The sequence below is a fragment of the Corapipo altera genome, unplaced genomic scaffold (assembly GCF_003945725.1).
Source record: "Corapipo altera isolate COAL_440 unplaced genomic scaffold, ASM394572v1 150, whole genome shotgun sequence".
Taxonomy (NCBI): Eukaryota; Metazoa; Chordata; class Aves; order Passeriformes; family Pipridae; genus Corapipo; species Corapipo altera.
In genome coordinates, this window is record NW_020884941.1 from 517,508 (window position 1) to 531,863 (window position 14,356).

Sequence of the window (14,356 nt, forward strand, 5' to 3'; positions counted from 1 at the left end):
CTCTGCTTCCCTTGGAGCAGCGGGATGGTGGGATAGAACTTGTTCTCTCGCTGCTGGGATGTGGATCAGAGCTCTGGGAGCACACAGAGTTCAGGGTGAGAGTGCACTTGGCCTGGGATGGTTCCCCACCCCACAGAGGGGAAGATGTGCCAACACAGAGACCAAAGTTTGAAGAGACTCTTGCTGATGTGAAAAACAAGAGCAGAGGAAATGGGTGTACAGCTCCTTTTCTTGTGGTTCCATTTTTTAATCGTGCTCTGAGACGTTTTCTCCAGGCTAGACAGGAAAAACTTGGATCCCGAAGCTGCAGACTGTGCTCAGGGGTATCACTGTGCTTTCAGTCTCTCTCATTTCCCTTCTCCCACGTTTTTCACTGGTAGCACCTGTGTTTTCTCTCTTTCTGGATTCTTCAGGAATAGGATGAGAACAGCAATAGCACACACTTGAGTTTAAATGTTCAGAAATTTTGGCAGACTGTCAAGTTACTGGGCAGGGGGAGGAGGAACCAGAACTGGGAAGTGGTTGTTTACTTTTTCTTCACCCTATAAATCACTCAAAATTTAGCAGCATTTAATTGAAAGCACGAAGGGAATGTTTCTGACCTTGAGGAAAATCCTGCCAAGTCTCAGTGACCCGTTTGAAATAATGAAGTTTTAGGGGTTGTCAGGAAAGTTCTGTGAACCTTGTGCAGTCTAAACATTGCAGAGGTATTTTGAGTGTGGCTGCTTCACCTTTGGACAGTGAGTTCAGGGAGCTCAGCTTTTCCCCGTGGTCAGGTTGCAGTCAGTGGCCCAGGGTGGGTGGGTGGGTTCTGCTCAGGAGATCCCTGCCTGGAGTTTGATTCCTGCCGAGGCACAGAATTGGGATTTCAGGCATTTCTGTAAAATACTTCTCACTGCAGAAATGTTTTCTTGTGGTGTCTGAGTTGGTTTGGTTTTTTTTTTTTTTTTTATCTCAGACAGAAACTTGTTCTTAATTCAAGGGGAAAACTAGGGGAGAATAATTTATATTACAAGTCATATCATATGATTACTTGGTGGAACTGAAACCACAAAACCTTGCCTTTGGTATGAGAATAATTATTTTCCCTTCTCATGATTTTTCTTGAATTGTGTTCTTGGAACACGCTTTCTTTAGTTTTCAGATAATTTGTTTATAATATGTCTGTGTAAATGTTTAAAATACAACAAATCTTGGACTGATGCACAGCAATAATATTTTCCTTTCATTTCTATTTATTTGACCCTTGTGTGGTTTCAGGAGAAAAAATAATTTTTCTTTTCAAACTTTTTGCTTGGTTATAGAAGAGCTTGCAGAAGAGGTGAACTCCTTGGCTCGTTTCAGATTTACCTTCTTGTTTAAATAGAGAAATCCTGCAGCAATTGGGATACCCTTCAAGGTGTTATTCTGTGGGAAAGTCAAACATCCCATCCTGCTCTAATACTGTGATATTGGGAGTGGTTTTAGTAGGCAAAACCCCTCAGTATGTTGATTTTTTGCCCCATTTTAAGATTGTGTTGCTGGAGGTCACTGGTTTGGGATCTTATCCCATACCTGTGTTACCCCTCTGAGTAATGATTTCCTTGGCTGAGGGATCCACCTCTCCCTGTTTTGATACCAAATTATTTCATGTACCTCCTAAGGAAATGAAATTATGGTCTTTGTGCAGTGATACAGCGTGACTAAATCTGTTAAACTAGTTACTGTGCTTGGCAAGAAGCGAGTGCTGATTACAGAAGGTGGTTGTTACAGCACCTGAAATTTTGGGCTTTCCTGTTAAGAAATGAGAGTGTAAAACTTATATATCCAGAAGGTAGAAGAGGAAGGGGACACAGGGAAAACCTGTAGAGAGGAGAGGTGGGTGAGGGCTAAAAACTAACCAAAAGGAACATAATGATGTGGGACCTGCAATTGGCATTTTCCAAAAGGAATCATTCAGGACACGCTTGGGAGCTGGAGTGCTGGAGAACAGAGAGGGAATATGGCTGAGTGGATTGTGCATCTTCATCCTTAATACTTCACATCCCTGCTAATGCAGGTCTTTCTCCTAAATGTGATTTGTGTGCCACCTGTTTCCACTGCACTCCCTCTCCAGGGACATCCAATGGGAGGCAGCCTGGAGGAGCTAAATTATTTGGAGAGGATTCAGTGATTGACTTAAATGTAAAGGGATTAATTGGTCTCTAAACTAGTCAATTAAACTGCACTCCGAAAGTGGAAAGATCACAAATGCATGGCAGTGAATAAATTAATGCATTTTTCATGGCTTTAGAATTTTCTACATGTTGCTTAATTTGTTTTGAATCATAAAATTTATTCCATTAATCGTGATCGTGCGGCATAATGGACACATGTGAAATAATTTTGTGCAGCCATCCTCCTAAAGGACAGCTGGCAGCAGGCTTAGAGCACGAATTTCAGGGTGTATTAGGAGGTGTTTACAGCTTTTGCAGCCTCTTTTACAGGCTGTACAGCAAAGGAGAACAAATTTTCTGTGAGACCAGGCTGTGAAACGAATGAGGATCAGGTCTCTGAGAAATCTGGCTCCGTTCTGTGTCACTCATTAAACCCTGAGCTCCTCAAGGGAAGTGTGAAGGACATTTTATGCTGGGTCCTTGGTGCTTGAGCAAGGTGTGCAGTGCAAAGAAATGCAGGGAGATGGAGCTGCTTGGCTTTGCTGCCTTGTTTGGGGATATTTTACGTTTGGGTTTTTTTAAATTCAGTCAAGGTACAGTTATTTTCTTTCCCTTTGCATTAGTGCTGTTCTCCTGCCACGTTTGAGAGTTCAGCTGCAAGTCCTCAGAATATTAAAGCTCTCCATCAAGGTTCACATCTCCTCATGTTCTGTAATTGGGAACACTGGGTTATTCCCATAGGTTTGTGACCCTGCAGAGGTGGCAGAGGAGTTTGTGTGTGGGAGAAATGAACACAGAGGGGAATCGAGTCTTCCAGCACCTCAAAATGCTGTTTGCAGTTGTCATTACTGAATTTTTGGTGGGAGATGGTCAGGAGTTCCCCAGCTCTCACCTTCCAGGAGCGGGGCTGGTTCCTCCCTGCAGAGCTCCCAGTGCTGGTGTGGGTTCACCAGAGAAATGAAAAAATTGCCTCCCAAAAATGGGCACAGGGGCTTAATACCTGAAGAGTCTCAATATCTTCATGTGAATCTGTGACATAAAACTCGGGATAAATAAAGTGTTTAGTTCTCCTTTTCCCCACGAGGAGCCCGTGGGAAGCAGCTGCTTGAAAGCACAAATCAAAAGTGCATTAATAGTTTTTTAGACCTCGAGAATAATGATCTTCCTTGTCGAACAAGCTGAGTAACCACAGTTCCCCCTGTTGATGTGCTTGCTCTGGGAACGGATCTGATAAATCGAATTTCATCTGCAGTGAATTTAACGACAACAAAGGGTCTGTGGCCCTTCTTCTCCTTGGGTTTGCTGTGGGTTTTGTGTGGCCTTAATCTAATATAATGCTGCTTTGGATAATAGCACTGAGCTTCCACGGGGGTGAAGGGTGCATTAACCTACATTACAGATTGTGAGAAACATTTGTCCTTTATGAGATCTCAGCTGGCACCATTTTTGGGCCCCGTTTTTAGGATTTGTGTAGAATTCTCTGTGAAGATTTTGGACGAATTCATTTTAAAGCTGCACATAACCCCTCCCCAATTTAAACACGTGATGCACGTGGCAGTGACTTCCTCTCTGCTTTACTCTTGAGAATCACCTCACATTCATGTATTATTTCCCCTTGTACTTTATACCTTCTAATCAGGGTTGCTGTAGAGCCTTTGACAGCTGGTTTTCTTCTCCTGTTTTTAATTTTCAGGTCTCCCTGTCCTGGTTTGCACAGCTCTGTGGTAGTTGTTGTAGTCAGGGTTGCTGTAGAGTCTTTGACAGCTGGTTTTCTTCTCCTATTTTGCATTTTCAGGTCCCCCTAACCTGTTTGCACAGCACTGTGGTGGTAGTTGTTGTCGTCAGGGTTCTTATGGTACCCTTGGCAGCTGGTTTTCTTCTCCAACTTTTAATTTTCAGGTCTCCCCTGCCTGGTTTGCACAGCACTGTGGTGGCTGCCTCAGCTCAGGGTTCCCACGTGAGGCAGTGTTTGGTTCCTGAGGGACTCAGAGCTGTTATTTGTACACACAACAGCCCGTGTGTTACAGAAACAAACGCTGTGACCTTTCAGACTCCACAGACATAATCACAGAGTAGCCCTGTAAAATGCACCCAGCAGGGCTTAGCTCAGGTCACAGGGGTATTTAGGGTAATCACTTCTAACAAATGGCTCTTGAGCTGAAAGACATTTCTAAGGCAAAACAAATTATCAAATGCATTAAATTTTTAGCTTTCTGAGCTAATTGTGGTGTAACTCAAGGCAGAATTTAGTTAATTTTTGACGTTTTGTTATAGAAGAATTCCTGTGTTGTCCCATGTTAATGCTCTTCTAAAATGTGCAGGGTGAAGTCTGATAGAGCCCAGAGCAAAGGCTGGTGACAGACTTGTCTGTGGCTCTGACTGAATCTGTGCCACAAGGACACATTAAAAGAAAGAATTGCCTGATGTGGTTACTGAGGGACTCTGAGGACTCGTGGCTTCACTCCTGGAGTACTAATAATGTATGAAACTGAAGCTCCCAGTGCAGATGTGGTTTGATACTCCCACGTACCCGTGTGTTAAACACCCTTGTTGTTTGTGTGCTGAGCAGGATTCCGTCACTAACCTGACTTTTAACACACAACCAGTGCAATTATGGGGTGAGACTGAAAACTGTGCTCGCTTAATTTGGATAAAATCAATGCCCACCCATCCCCAGCGTGCACCAGCTGCCCATTCCACAGCAGCATGACACAAATATTCATGGAAAGGATGATATCCTTACTCCTGGAAGCATCTTTATGAGGGGTAAGGGAAAGCCTTTTGCAAAACTGCAGCTCCATGTGGGGCTGTGACCCACAGATGGCTCGTTCCAACTGTGCCAGTCATTGCAATCCTCATCCTGTGAGGCCCAGGAACTGATGGCTGTGTCAGCCCTGACAGAACTGCCAAGGAAAGCCCACGTGGAAGGGAACCCAGGGTTTAAACTTGGCAGGGCTGAGCTGTTGAGAAAAGGTCAGTTTATGCCTTAGGCTCTAAAAAATGGCATCGTTGGGTTGGCGAAGCTCCATCAGCACCAGGCAGGCTTGGTCTGGAGTTTGGGGCTATTAATATTCAGAAGGATCCTTTTTCAGTGCTGGTTTCTAGAACACAACTGCTCGTGACAGTTCTGAGGTGATTTTGTGCCCGTGTGGTGTTTAATAAGATGCTGGCACCAACAGCACAAAAAGCAGCTTTTTTTTTTTGGAGATTCCACATGTAACTGAACGTGTCACTTGTTGGTGTTGTCAATAACTTATGTGGCACAGTGAATACAGGAGCTTATCTGCCTGCATTCCTGTTTTAAGGAGTATTGGATCTGTTATGGAGATGGATTTTCCGAAGGACCCATTTCAAACGCTCTCATGGAGAGAGGGGTGAGAACAGCAGGGACTTGGGAAACTTTATATGCCATTTTCCCTGATGTGTTGGTGTTTTGAGCATGTTCAGCATGAAATAATGCATCTATTCTTACAATCTTCTAGTTCATTATAATTCATTTTGTAGCTGTCACCAGCTGGTACTGTTGTTTTTAGAATACCTGGTAGTACTGGTACAAATATAAGCAAGTGCCTGATTTTTAAGGACATATATCTTAGAAAGCTCGGAATTTCCAGTGAAAAATGTGTGTTTGTTTTGGCATTAACCTGCAAATAACTTAAATCACCTCCATGTTTCTTGCTTGGTGTGCTTTTATATTGTGTTTTAAAGTCTATATCCTGCACTGCAATGGAAATAGAGTCACACCAACTCCTGTGCTTTCTGAACAGGGCAGGATCCAGTGTCTCACCACAAAGAATTGTAATTCCTAATGAATACAATGAACTTGCAGAATCACTTTTTTGGTGCCCACATTTTAAATAATTCAAAATAGTTGTAGTTGTAAATCAGCTCTGTTCTGGAGTGCAGCACAAATGCTAAAGCCCCAAATGCATTCAGGAATGATCAGTGCCTGGAGCTCCACGTTGTGGCACAGTGCTGACTGCAGCACTTCCCATCCCTCTGCCAAGGGGGGAATGCTGCTTGGGATTTTGTTGCAGAAATGTTATTTCAGAGCTCCACAAGCCCTTTTTCTTTTTTTCCCCTTGGTCAGTTTTATCTGGTATTGATTAGATTCAGTAAAAATCAGATTTTATTAAAAAATCACGGTTTAGCACGTAAATCTTTAAGTGATCTGAATTTCTGTTGGAGGGAAATCACCTCTGTTTATCTGCTCATCTGCAGATGGCATTTTTTCCAACCTGATATGTCTTAAATGTTGAGAAGTTTTGTTCAGAAGAGCTGTTGGGTTCCTGCAATTTGATCCACAGGTGCCATCCCACAGGAGGTAAATCAGGAACCATCTCAAGCCATTTTGGATGTGTTGGATTTTCAACATGAAATGTGAACCCAAAACCTGCACTGCCATACCCTGACTTCAGCTGGTTTATTTTTCTATTATCAGATGTGTTGACCAAACTCTTTGTGCCATCTGTTGCTAAATTATGTTCTGATAAATGTTCTTTATCCAGGCACTTTCAGCCTTCCTGCTTTTACTCCATGTTGCCTTTGGTATTAACTGATACCAAGTGCAAAGAAAACAAATACAATGCAGTGGCCATGGCAGCCTCCTGCCTGATTTAGTTATTTGGTGTTGTGTATTTTGGAATTACTTCAGTTCATCTTAAAAGTCACGAGAAGCAATTTTAGTCAGAACAGCATATTTCAACGAGTCACATTAAATGCACATGTGCAGCTAATAATAAATCAGTGAATTTCCATGCTCACCATGCAACACTAATATAGAAAATAAGGGGTTTATTGTCAATATCTATGGGAGATTTTCCCCTGTTATGGTGAAGTGTCTCGCTGAGGATCACAGGAGTAAAACTACTCCAGTTGTACATGGAAGGAACTCTCACAATACCAGTACACTGGAGGAGATCCTTAGAAATTCAGATTATCCATTCATAAAAGCCAAATATTAAACTGTGCTTTAAGGTACAGCAAAAATACACTGATGTCTTTCCAGGTGTAGGTTTCAGGGTGGGAAGGAGGTGGGTGTCACTGCAGAACACGTTCCCTCTGCACTCAGAGAACAAACCCCAGTGTCCCTCCGGGCTGGCAGCTCATCCTTAAATTTGTGCTGAGGGAAGGATGGGAGCTGGTTGGAGATGGGATCAGGGAGAGAATCCCATTGGTGAGCCACGTCCTAGCCTTGGCAGGGGGCTCTGCTGGTGACAACTGAGGCAGTGTGGAGATAACAAGTCTGTAACACAGCAAGTGTTGAGATAATGTTATCTGAGTGTTTGCTGTGCTGGGAAACTGTGACCTCGGGGCTTTACTCCAGACACTGCCAAAACACTGAGGGCAGTTTGTGTTTATACCAAATTTCTGCATGTATATCTCATACATTAAAAAAAATAAATCCAATAGGATATGTGAGACAACATAAGGATTTATAAACACAATTATTAAAAGGCCTGGTCGTTCTAGAAACTGATGCTCTCTTCTCCCCTCCTTTTATTTCTTTGAGGTGGGCGAGAGGAAGAGATAACAAAGAGACAAGGAATCGTTGCCAAACAATATGATTTTAATCTGCAACTTGGCCTCTGTGTTCTTACTCTGTGCCATACAAAGATTAGTGACTTGGGGCAGAGCTGAGACAGAAATCCAGACTGGTTTTGTGTCACCAAGTATCAGTGTCCCTTGTGACACTGTTGCTCATGAACACAAAGAAAAGATGTCTCAGGCCCTGTGATAGAGTGAAATAATTGCCACACCTGGGTTCAGCTGCTCTTCCTTAGCCCTGGGACAATCCTGAGCCTTGGGACAAGCTCCAGCTGGAGGCAGGGCAGTGCCCAGCTCTTCCTTAGCCCTGGAACAAGCTCCAGCTGGAGGCAGGGCAGTGCCCAGCTCTTCCTTAGCCCTGGAACAAGCTCCAGCTGCAGGCAGGGCAGTGCCCAGCTCTTCCTTAGCCCCAGAACAAGCTCCAGGTGGAGGCAGGGCAGTGCCCAGCTCTTCCTTAGCCCCAGAACAAGCTCCAGGTGGAGGCAGGGCAGTGCCCAGCTCTGTGTGCAGCTCCAACCCAGAGAAGATGCTGCATCCAGGGTGGTCCTGAGTCTCTGGTGGCCGGGGGTTGATGTTTGGGGTGACAGAGCAGCAGGAGTTTCCAGGTTGGTGTTTCCCATATTTGAGTGTGGATCTGTGAGAGGGCACAGCAGAGAGACCCTGGCTGTGAGGGCTCCATCCCAGGGCAGGAGTGGGGTTTTTGTGCTGCCTGCCATTTGTTGGGAGGCTGTTGGCATCCAGAAAACTCTGGAATTGGCCGTGTCTGGAAATGCTTTCATTTTTGGTTTAGTTGTGGTGTCTGCAAAACCTGTTCCCAATTGTGCTCTGATTCTCGAATGTACATTGTGAACTCCCAGAGCTGTCCTTCTGGATAACTCACTGTGATTCCAGCCTGGGCAGGGTTCAGATCCCAGCTGGTGGGCAGAGGGTCTGTTATGGGTTTCTTACAGACATGAGGAATGCCACAGGAATATCTTGCCTCTCAGACTTTGTGGGTACTGCTCATCACACCAGCCAGGCCCTGCTCTCATCCCACTGCCTCTCCTGGCTCTCCTGCCTGTCTGGGAGCAGTGCAGCCAGCCCTCTTCCCAGGGAATGCCTGGGAATCACTGTGGAAATGCCTCCTTTTTGGGAGCTGGGGGTTTTTAACCTTTTGAACGTGTGATTTCCCCTAAGGGCCAGAGAATGTGTCCCGGCCTTTTCCATTTGCTACCTGCTCTCAGTTCCGGGTGCTCTCTGCTCTCCTGGAGTGTGTGAGGGAGCTCTCCCTGCTGGCACAGCTGCCTGCCTGTCCCTGCAGCTCCCAAATTGGGCCATGGTCCATCCTGGAGGAATGTGCTGGAGTTCTGGGCACGGGGAGAGTGCAGCATTCCTCTCACTTGGGGAGAATCCCACTGTGCGCTGCCCAGGATTTAAGGCCACTCTGCCCTGCAACAGAGGCTCTTCTGACTGACTTCTCTGGCATCAAAGCCTTTCTTCCCATCCCACTGTGGGACCTGGTTCAAATTCAAACTTCCCCGAGGGCTTTTTATTTCCAGATGATTTAAGAAGAGGTGATTTCCATCCTGGATTGCTCATTTTTGTTCAGGAGTGTTACTGAGTGTTGGGGTGTCCAGGTGCTGCCATCTCTTGCCCGGACCCCACTGGGATCTGTCCTGTTGCTTTAGACAAATTTAAAGGAAATTATTTGGTTATACTCTCACTCTTACATTCCAAACCTGCCTTTTCATGCCCTCTTTTTTGTAGTCCCCATCAAACAAGTGATTTGGTGTGACTGTTTTCCTGATGCTTGTGCCTTGCTGCTGCCTCTTTTCTGAGATTGGGTTTAATAAAGCTGGTTTAGGGTAGCTGTGAGTTGAGGGCTTTCAGATCCCAGCCCGAATTTTGAGGAGAATTAGAGCAGCCATACAATTTATTGATCACAAAATATAATTAATTGTCCAGACTTAGTGGCTTTATAGACAGTTGGTTATAAAATAAAGGAGAGGAACAAGAGGCTGCCAGCAGCCCAGAGGCAGGGGAGGGCCATCAACCTCCTCTGTAGAGAAATAAATATTTAAAAACGCTCATCTTGAAATTGTTCTAAAAATAGGATGAATATGTACAAATACAGGATTCTCAGATTTTCACCATGTTCTTCCAAGGAATTTTCCCTGTCAGCTTTGGCACCAGGTTCCCACTGCACTTCCCAGGTGTGTAGAGAGGTCGCAGTGTTTGGGACAAACCAAGATTGGCAGGGATGATTCCAGTCATTAAAATAATAATAACAATAAAATTCATATCGTGAAACTAATTTCAAATGTCCCTCTGATAAGGGAAGAAAAAATTGGTTATGTTCAGTTAAGGATTTTTGTAGATTCTTCTTCCACAAATCCCAAAGTAATTGTTACTGGCAGGTTTTATTGTTATTTTCCTGAGGTAATTGATTTCCACATTTGTCGTGTGTTTTGAAATCTGTTGTGAGGTTCAGTTTGGCTTTATACACAGGTGTGCTTCAGTACCTACACTCCAAACTCAATTTTAAGTTGGCATTTTTGTCATTGAGGTGATTAAAAATAATCTCTTTACAGCTGGAATTCAGACTCAAGTTCCAGTGGGTATTTATATAAACCTCCCAACAACTGGAAACAATACCTGAATGCATCAGATGTTCTCCTCTCTCTGCCAACCTTGTGCTGGTTAAACACAGTCAGATTTTCCTAATCCTCATCTGATTTTTTATATATGAGCAAATTTAATGTAATGTTATTTTCAAGTCATTTACAGTAACCGAGGGATTGACATTCAGAAAGATTATGAGAAGTCCTAAATATCACATTGACAGGGGGATTCAGCTGCATTTTTAGGCATCTCCAAAGTTATTTAAGGTAATGAAGATCCCAGAGGAAACAGCTGAAAAGCAGTTGATGGCAGCTGCAGGTGATTAGGTGCCAAATTGAAGGTTTGACACTTTATTTGAAGGTTCTTCCGTGTTACAGGGGAAAAAAATCCCTGCAATTCTTAGGAGAAGGACACAGATCTTTTCTTTTATTACAAAAGGCTCTGTGACATTGCAATTTCTTTGTATTTCTGTCCTTCTGTTTCAACAGTTATTTTAATTTTAGCATGTAAGTCTCAGTGAACGCAGTGGAAATATTCTTGGAAGTGTTGTGCTGGCTGGAGAGCACAGTGCTCAGCATTTTTCACACCTCAGCCCTAATAAATAACAGATATTCTCTATATGTTGGGTACATTCCATTTGGAAAGGTGACATCCTGACTGATGGACCATCCTGACCATCAGGCACCTGGGAAGAGGAGGAAAGGCTTCTGAAAAAACACTTGTAAAAAAGGAGGCAGTTCTTGCTCAGTGACCAGAGGACTGTCACAGATCTGCAGTCTTTTGCAATGTTTCTAATTTTTATAAAATAGGATGAGAAGAGCAGGCCTCACTGAAGTTTGTGTGAGATTTTCTCATGGAAAATCTGTCTGTGGTGGCACTGGCTCTGTGCCTGTATAAAAAGCCAAAGAGAGCAAGAAATTCAAAGCCTCAAACTCTCCCTGGTAGGGTTAATCCCAGTAGAGTTTATACTGAATTAATCCTGCTGAAATGTATTTCCAAAGGAATTCCCAGTGACGTGGCTGAGCATTTTCACTTCATACCACACCCAAGGCATAAATAATTAAATTTCAGTGCCCCCCAATATTTGTTTTCCAGTGCATTAGATGCTTCAGTCTGGTCCATGTTTGTGATTTGGAGCTTCTTCTAGGGAATACATGGCCCATTGTCCCCCTGGGTCAGGAAAGGCTGGGGCCTTGCTCAGCAGGGTCACCTGGTTCTCACTCTTCTGTCCTTTCTTCCTCTCCTCTGGGTCACAGTTTTGACTCAAAACCCTGATTGTGACCGGTCTTTGTTCCTTGTGTAAGTCATTAATACATGCAAAGGGAATGGACAGTGCAGCTGGGCCAAATTAGTGACCTTTTCATGATTGTACTTGGACAGGTACGAAGTGACAAGTCAGGGTGTTATAACAGACTTTGTAGAGCAGGGGAGAGAGTTTGGAAGCCATCCCATATCCCCTGCTGGTGGTTTCTGATATTTTGAATATCTGATCAGAATGAATACAGGAATGAGTGTGTCTAAAAACCTCCAGAGATAGTGGGGGAGGCTTCTCAAAAGCCTGTCAGCCCCAGGTTTTGAACCAGGTTGAAAGAAATGTAAATAAAGTAAAATACCAAATCAGTGTGAACGTGGTGCTGACTGTCCTTAGGAGCTCCAGTCTGATCTGCATTTTGGGTTTGGCTGTTTCTGGGGTGCCTTTGTTGGTGCAAAGATTGTGGATCTGGGAGGAAAGCTGGGTACTGATGATGTTGGAAGGCTCCAGTGAGGAGCTGGACAGTGTGTGTGATTTTGGAGGTTTGAGGTGTGTCTGGATGTGCTGCAGAGCAAAGCAGGGTCCGGGTCAAGCCTCGTACTCAGGCTGTGGGGAAGGATGGGCTGCTCTGAGCTTGGGGAGGGTTCTCCACTTGGATTTGATGGGAGATCTGGCTCCCATTTGCAGTGAGAGTGATTTGTGCAGCCTGGTATTTAAGGAATTGGGAGCTGTGCTGCAGGCAGGAATGTCAGAGCCTGGGAGCACATGCCAGAGCGGGATCAGCACAGTGCTGACAGCGCTTCCTTGGAATGAAATTCCACTCTGGTACCAAAGTAAACGTTTTCCTTGGGATCTGCCAGGACTTGGGAGGAAGGGAGGAAGTCCCCAGGCCTTGATCTTTATTATTTTTGGTCCTGAGAGCTGAGCTTATGGCAGTGACTGGAACCAGAGGAGCTGAACTCTGCTGTCGCTGCTGCTTCCCCAGCAAAGCCGGGTGGAGGAGCCCAGGGAGGACACAGAGGGCTTGGAGCTGGATAGTCTGAGCTGCTGGGCAGGGAGTGCCAGCAGGGACAGCAGCTCCAGGAGCTCTGCTCTGAAGAGAACAAACACTGGAGTGATGGAGTTTGGTTGGGCTCTTTCTAGAGCTGAGCCTGATTTAGTTTGGATTCAGTGCTAGAGATGATCCATCTTTCACTAGTGAAGTGTATTTATTGCTGGGCATCAGTAGGAATATTCATTCCTATTATTCTTTAATCTGGCCTATTTGCAGGAAAGCAAAATGGGCTAATACTGTATCTGTGTACCTTTCTCCCTACAATTAGTTTTATACACTTTTACTCCCAGACTAATGTTCTGATCTTAATGATTAATTTTGGTGTTGGATGATTCTCCACTGAAAGTCCTGGCATGCATTCCCTTCCCTCCAAAAACATGAATCTGTTGTCTTTCAACCCCTGCTTGTGTGTATCTCTCATTCTCACAGTGTTTATGGGGAGCTGTGACTGTTACATGGTCTGTTCCTGCCAGACCACTTTGCAGGAGACTCGAAAGGGTCCTTGTGTGGTCCCAAAAGGCAATTTTTTTTCTCTTCAGTTCAGTAGCAACCAAGCAAGACCCCCAGTCAAACCCTGTAGGAAGCTTGCAGAATCCAGAGGATTTCTGTAGTATCCTAAAGACAGGAGTTGAAAATACCTCCTTTACAAATAGCTTTGCTCTCTGCTTTAGAAAGGCTGACCTGCTGCTGTGGACTCTGTGCAGAAATTATCCCCACTCGATCTTAGACCAGATTTCTCATGGGTTTTTTTATTTGTTAAGACTTTTTTTATATTAAAGGCTCTCATCCTGTGCAAGGAAACTAATGGGCTTTGATTAAATAATTGAGCTTTGCTTTAATTTTTGTATTTCTTGTGTGTGCAGAAATCCATTGTTCAGGGGTTTTATGACATGAATTGGTTTGTTTTTCCTCTGGGGACAAGGCAGCTGGATAGAAATACCTGAAATCTGTGACCCATTTTGTCCCATATCCTGTTCCCTCCCTCCCTCCTCGGGTAAATTAATAATTTATTTACTTCTTCAACACTGTGGGTGGTGCAACTTCTTTCCCTCGTGAAAATCAACATCTAATGAAACCTTTTATTTCATGAAATTCAGTTATTGCTCCAAAGTACTTCAGAATCCAGGATGGCAGCACCAAGGAAGTGCAGTTGTCACCTGTCACTTAAGTAACTTTTTCTCTCCAGATTTTGCTCAGCTGACCATTTTCTTGGTGCCTGTTTTTGGTGGTAGGATTTGAGGCTCACAGAGGAGCAAGGACAGGGTGTTTGATGGTTAGAGTTGAAGGGAGGGAGAGCTGTCTCTAAAACCCAGGTCCCACCAAGGATGGCCCAGAGCCAAAGCCAACACCCCTCAAACTGTGCCCAGCTATTGAACTGGACAGGAACATTGCTGCAGGCTTCCCACTGCAGCTCTGAGCATTTCCACTCCGTTAAAATGGTGATAAAAGGCACAAAATGTGATTTGTTTTCTTTTTTTCTCGTGGCTTTCTGGCAAGGAGTGTTGCAGCAAATAGTTTGCTGTGATGAGAGGGCAGAATGAAGTGAGAACATTTTCAACAGCACTCATTTCACATTAAACTGGATAATCTGTGGCCAATCCGTGGTTCACCTTAGCCCATTGTCAACATTTTATAACATTCATGTGCTTTTATGTTCCTTAATGGAGATTCTCATGAGGTATTAGGGAAACACCTTTCAGGTTCCCTTTTTTATTCCCTTGAGTTAGAACTTGAGTTAGAACTTGAGTTAGAACTTGAGTTAGAACT

At 44.2% G+C, this 14,356-nt stretch overlaps 1 protein-coding gene across 1 annotated transcript in view; it reads left to right on the plus strand.

Moving 5' to 3' along the window:
• The window catches only part of MED13L (mediator complex subunit 13 like), a 174,648-nt gene that overhangs the window by 111,747 nt on the left and 48,545 nt on the right, over nucleotides 1-14,356 (plus strand). The window lies entirely within an intron of this gene.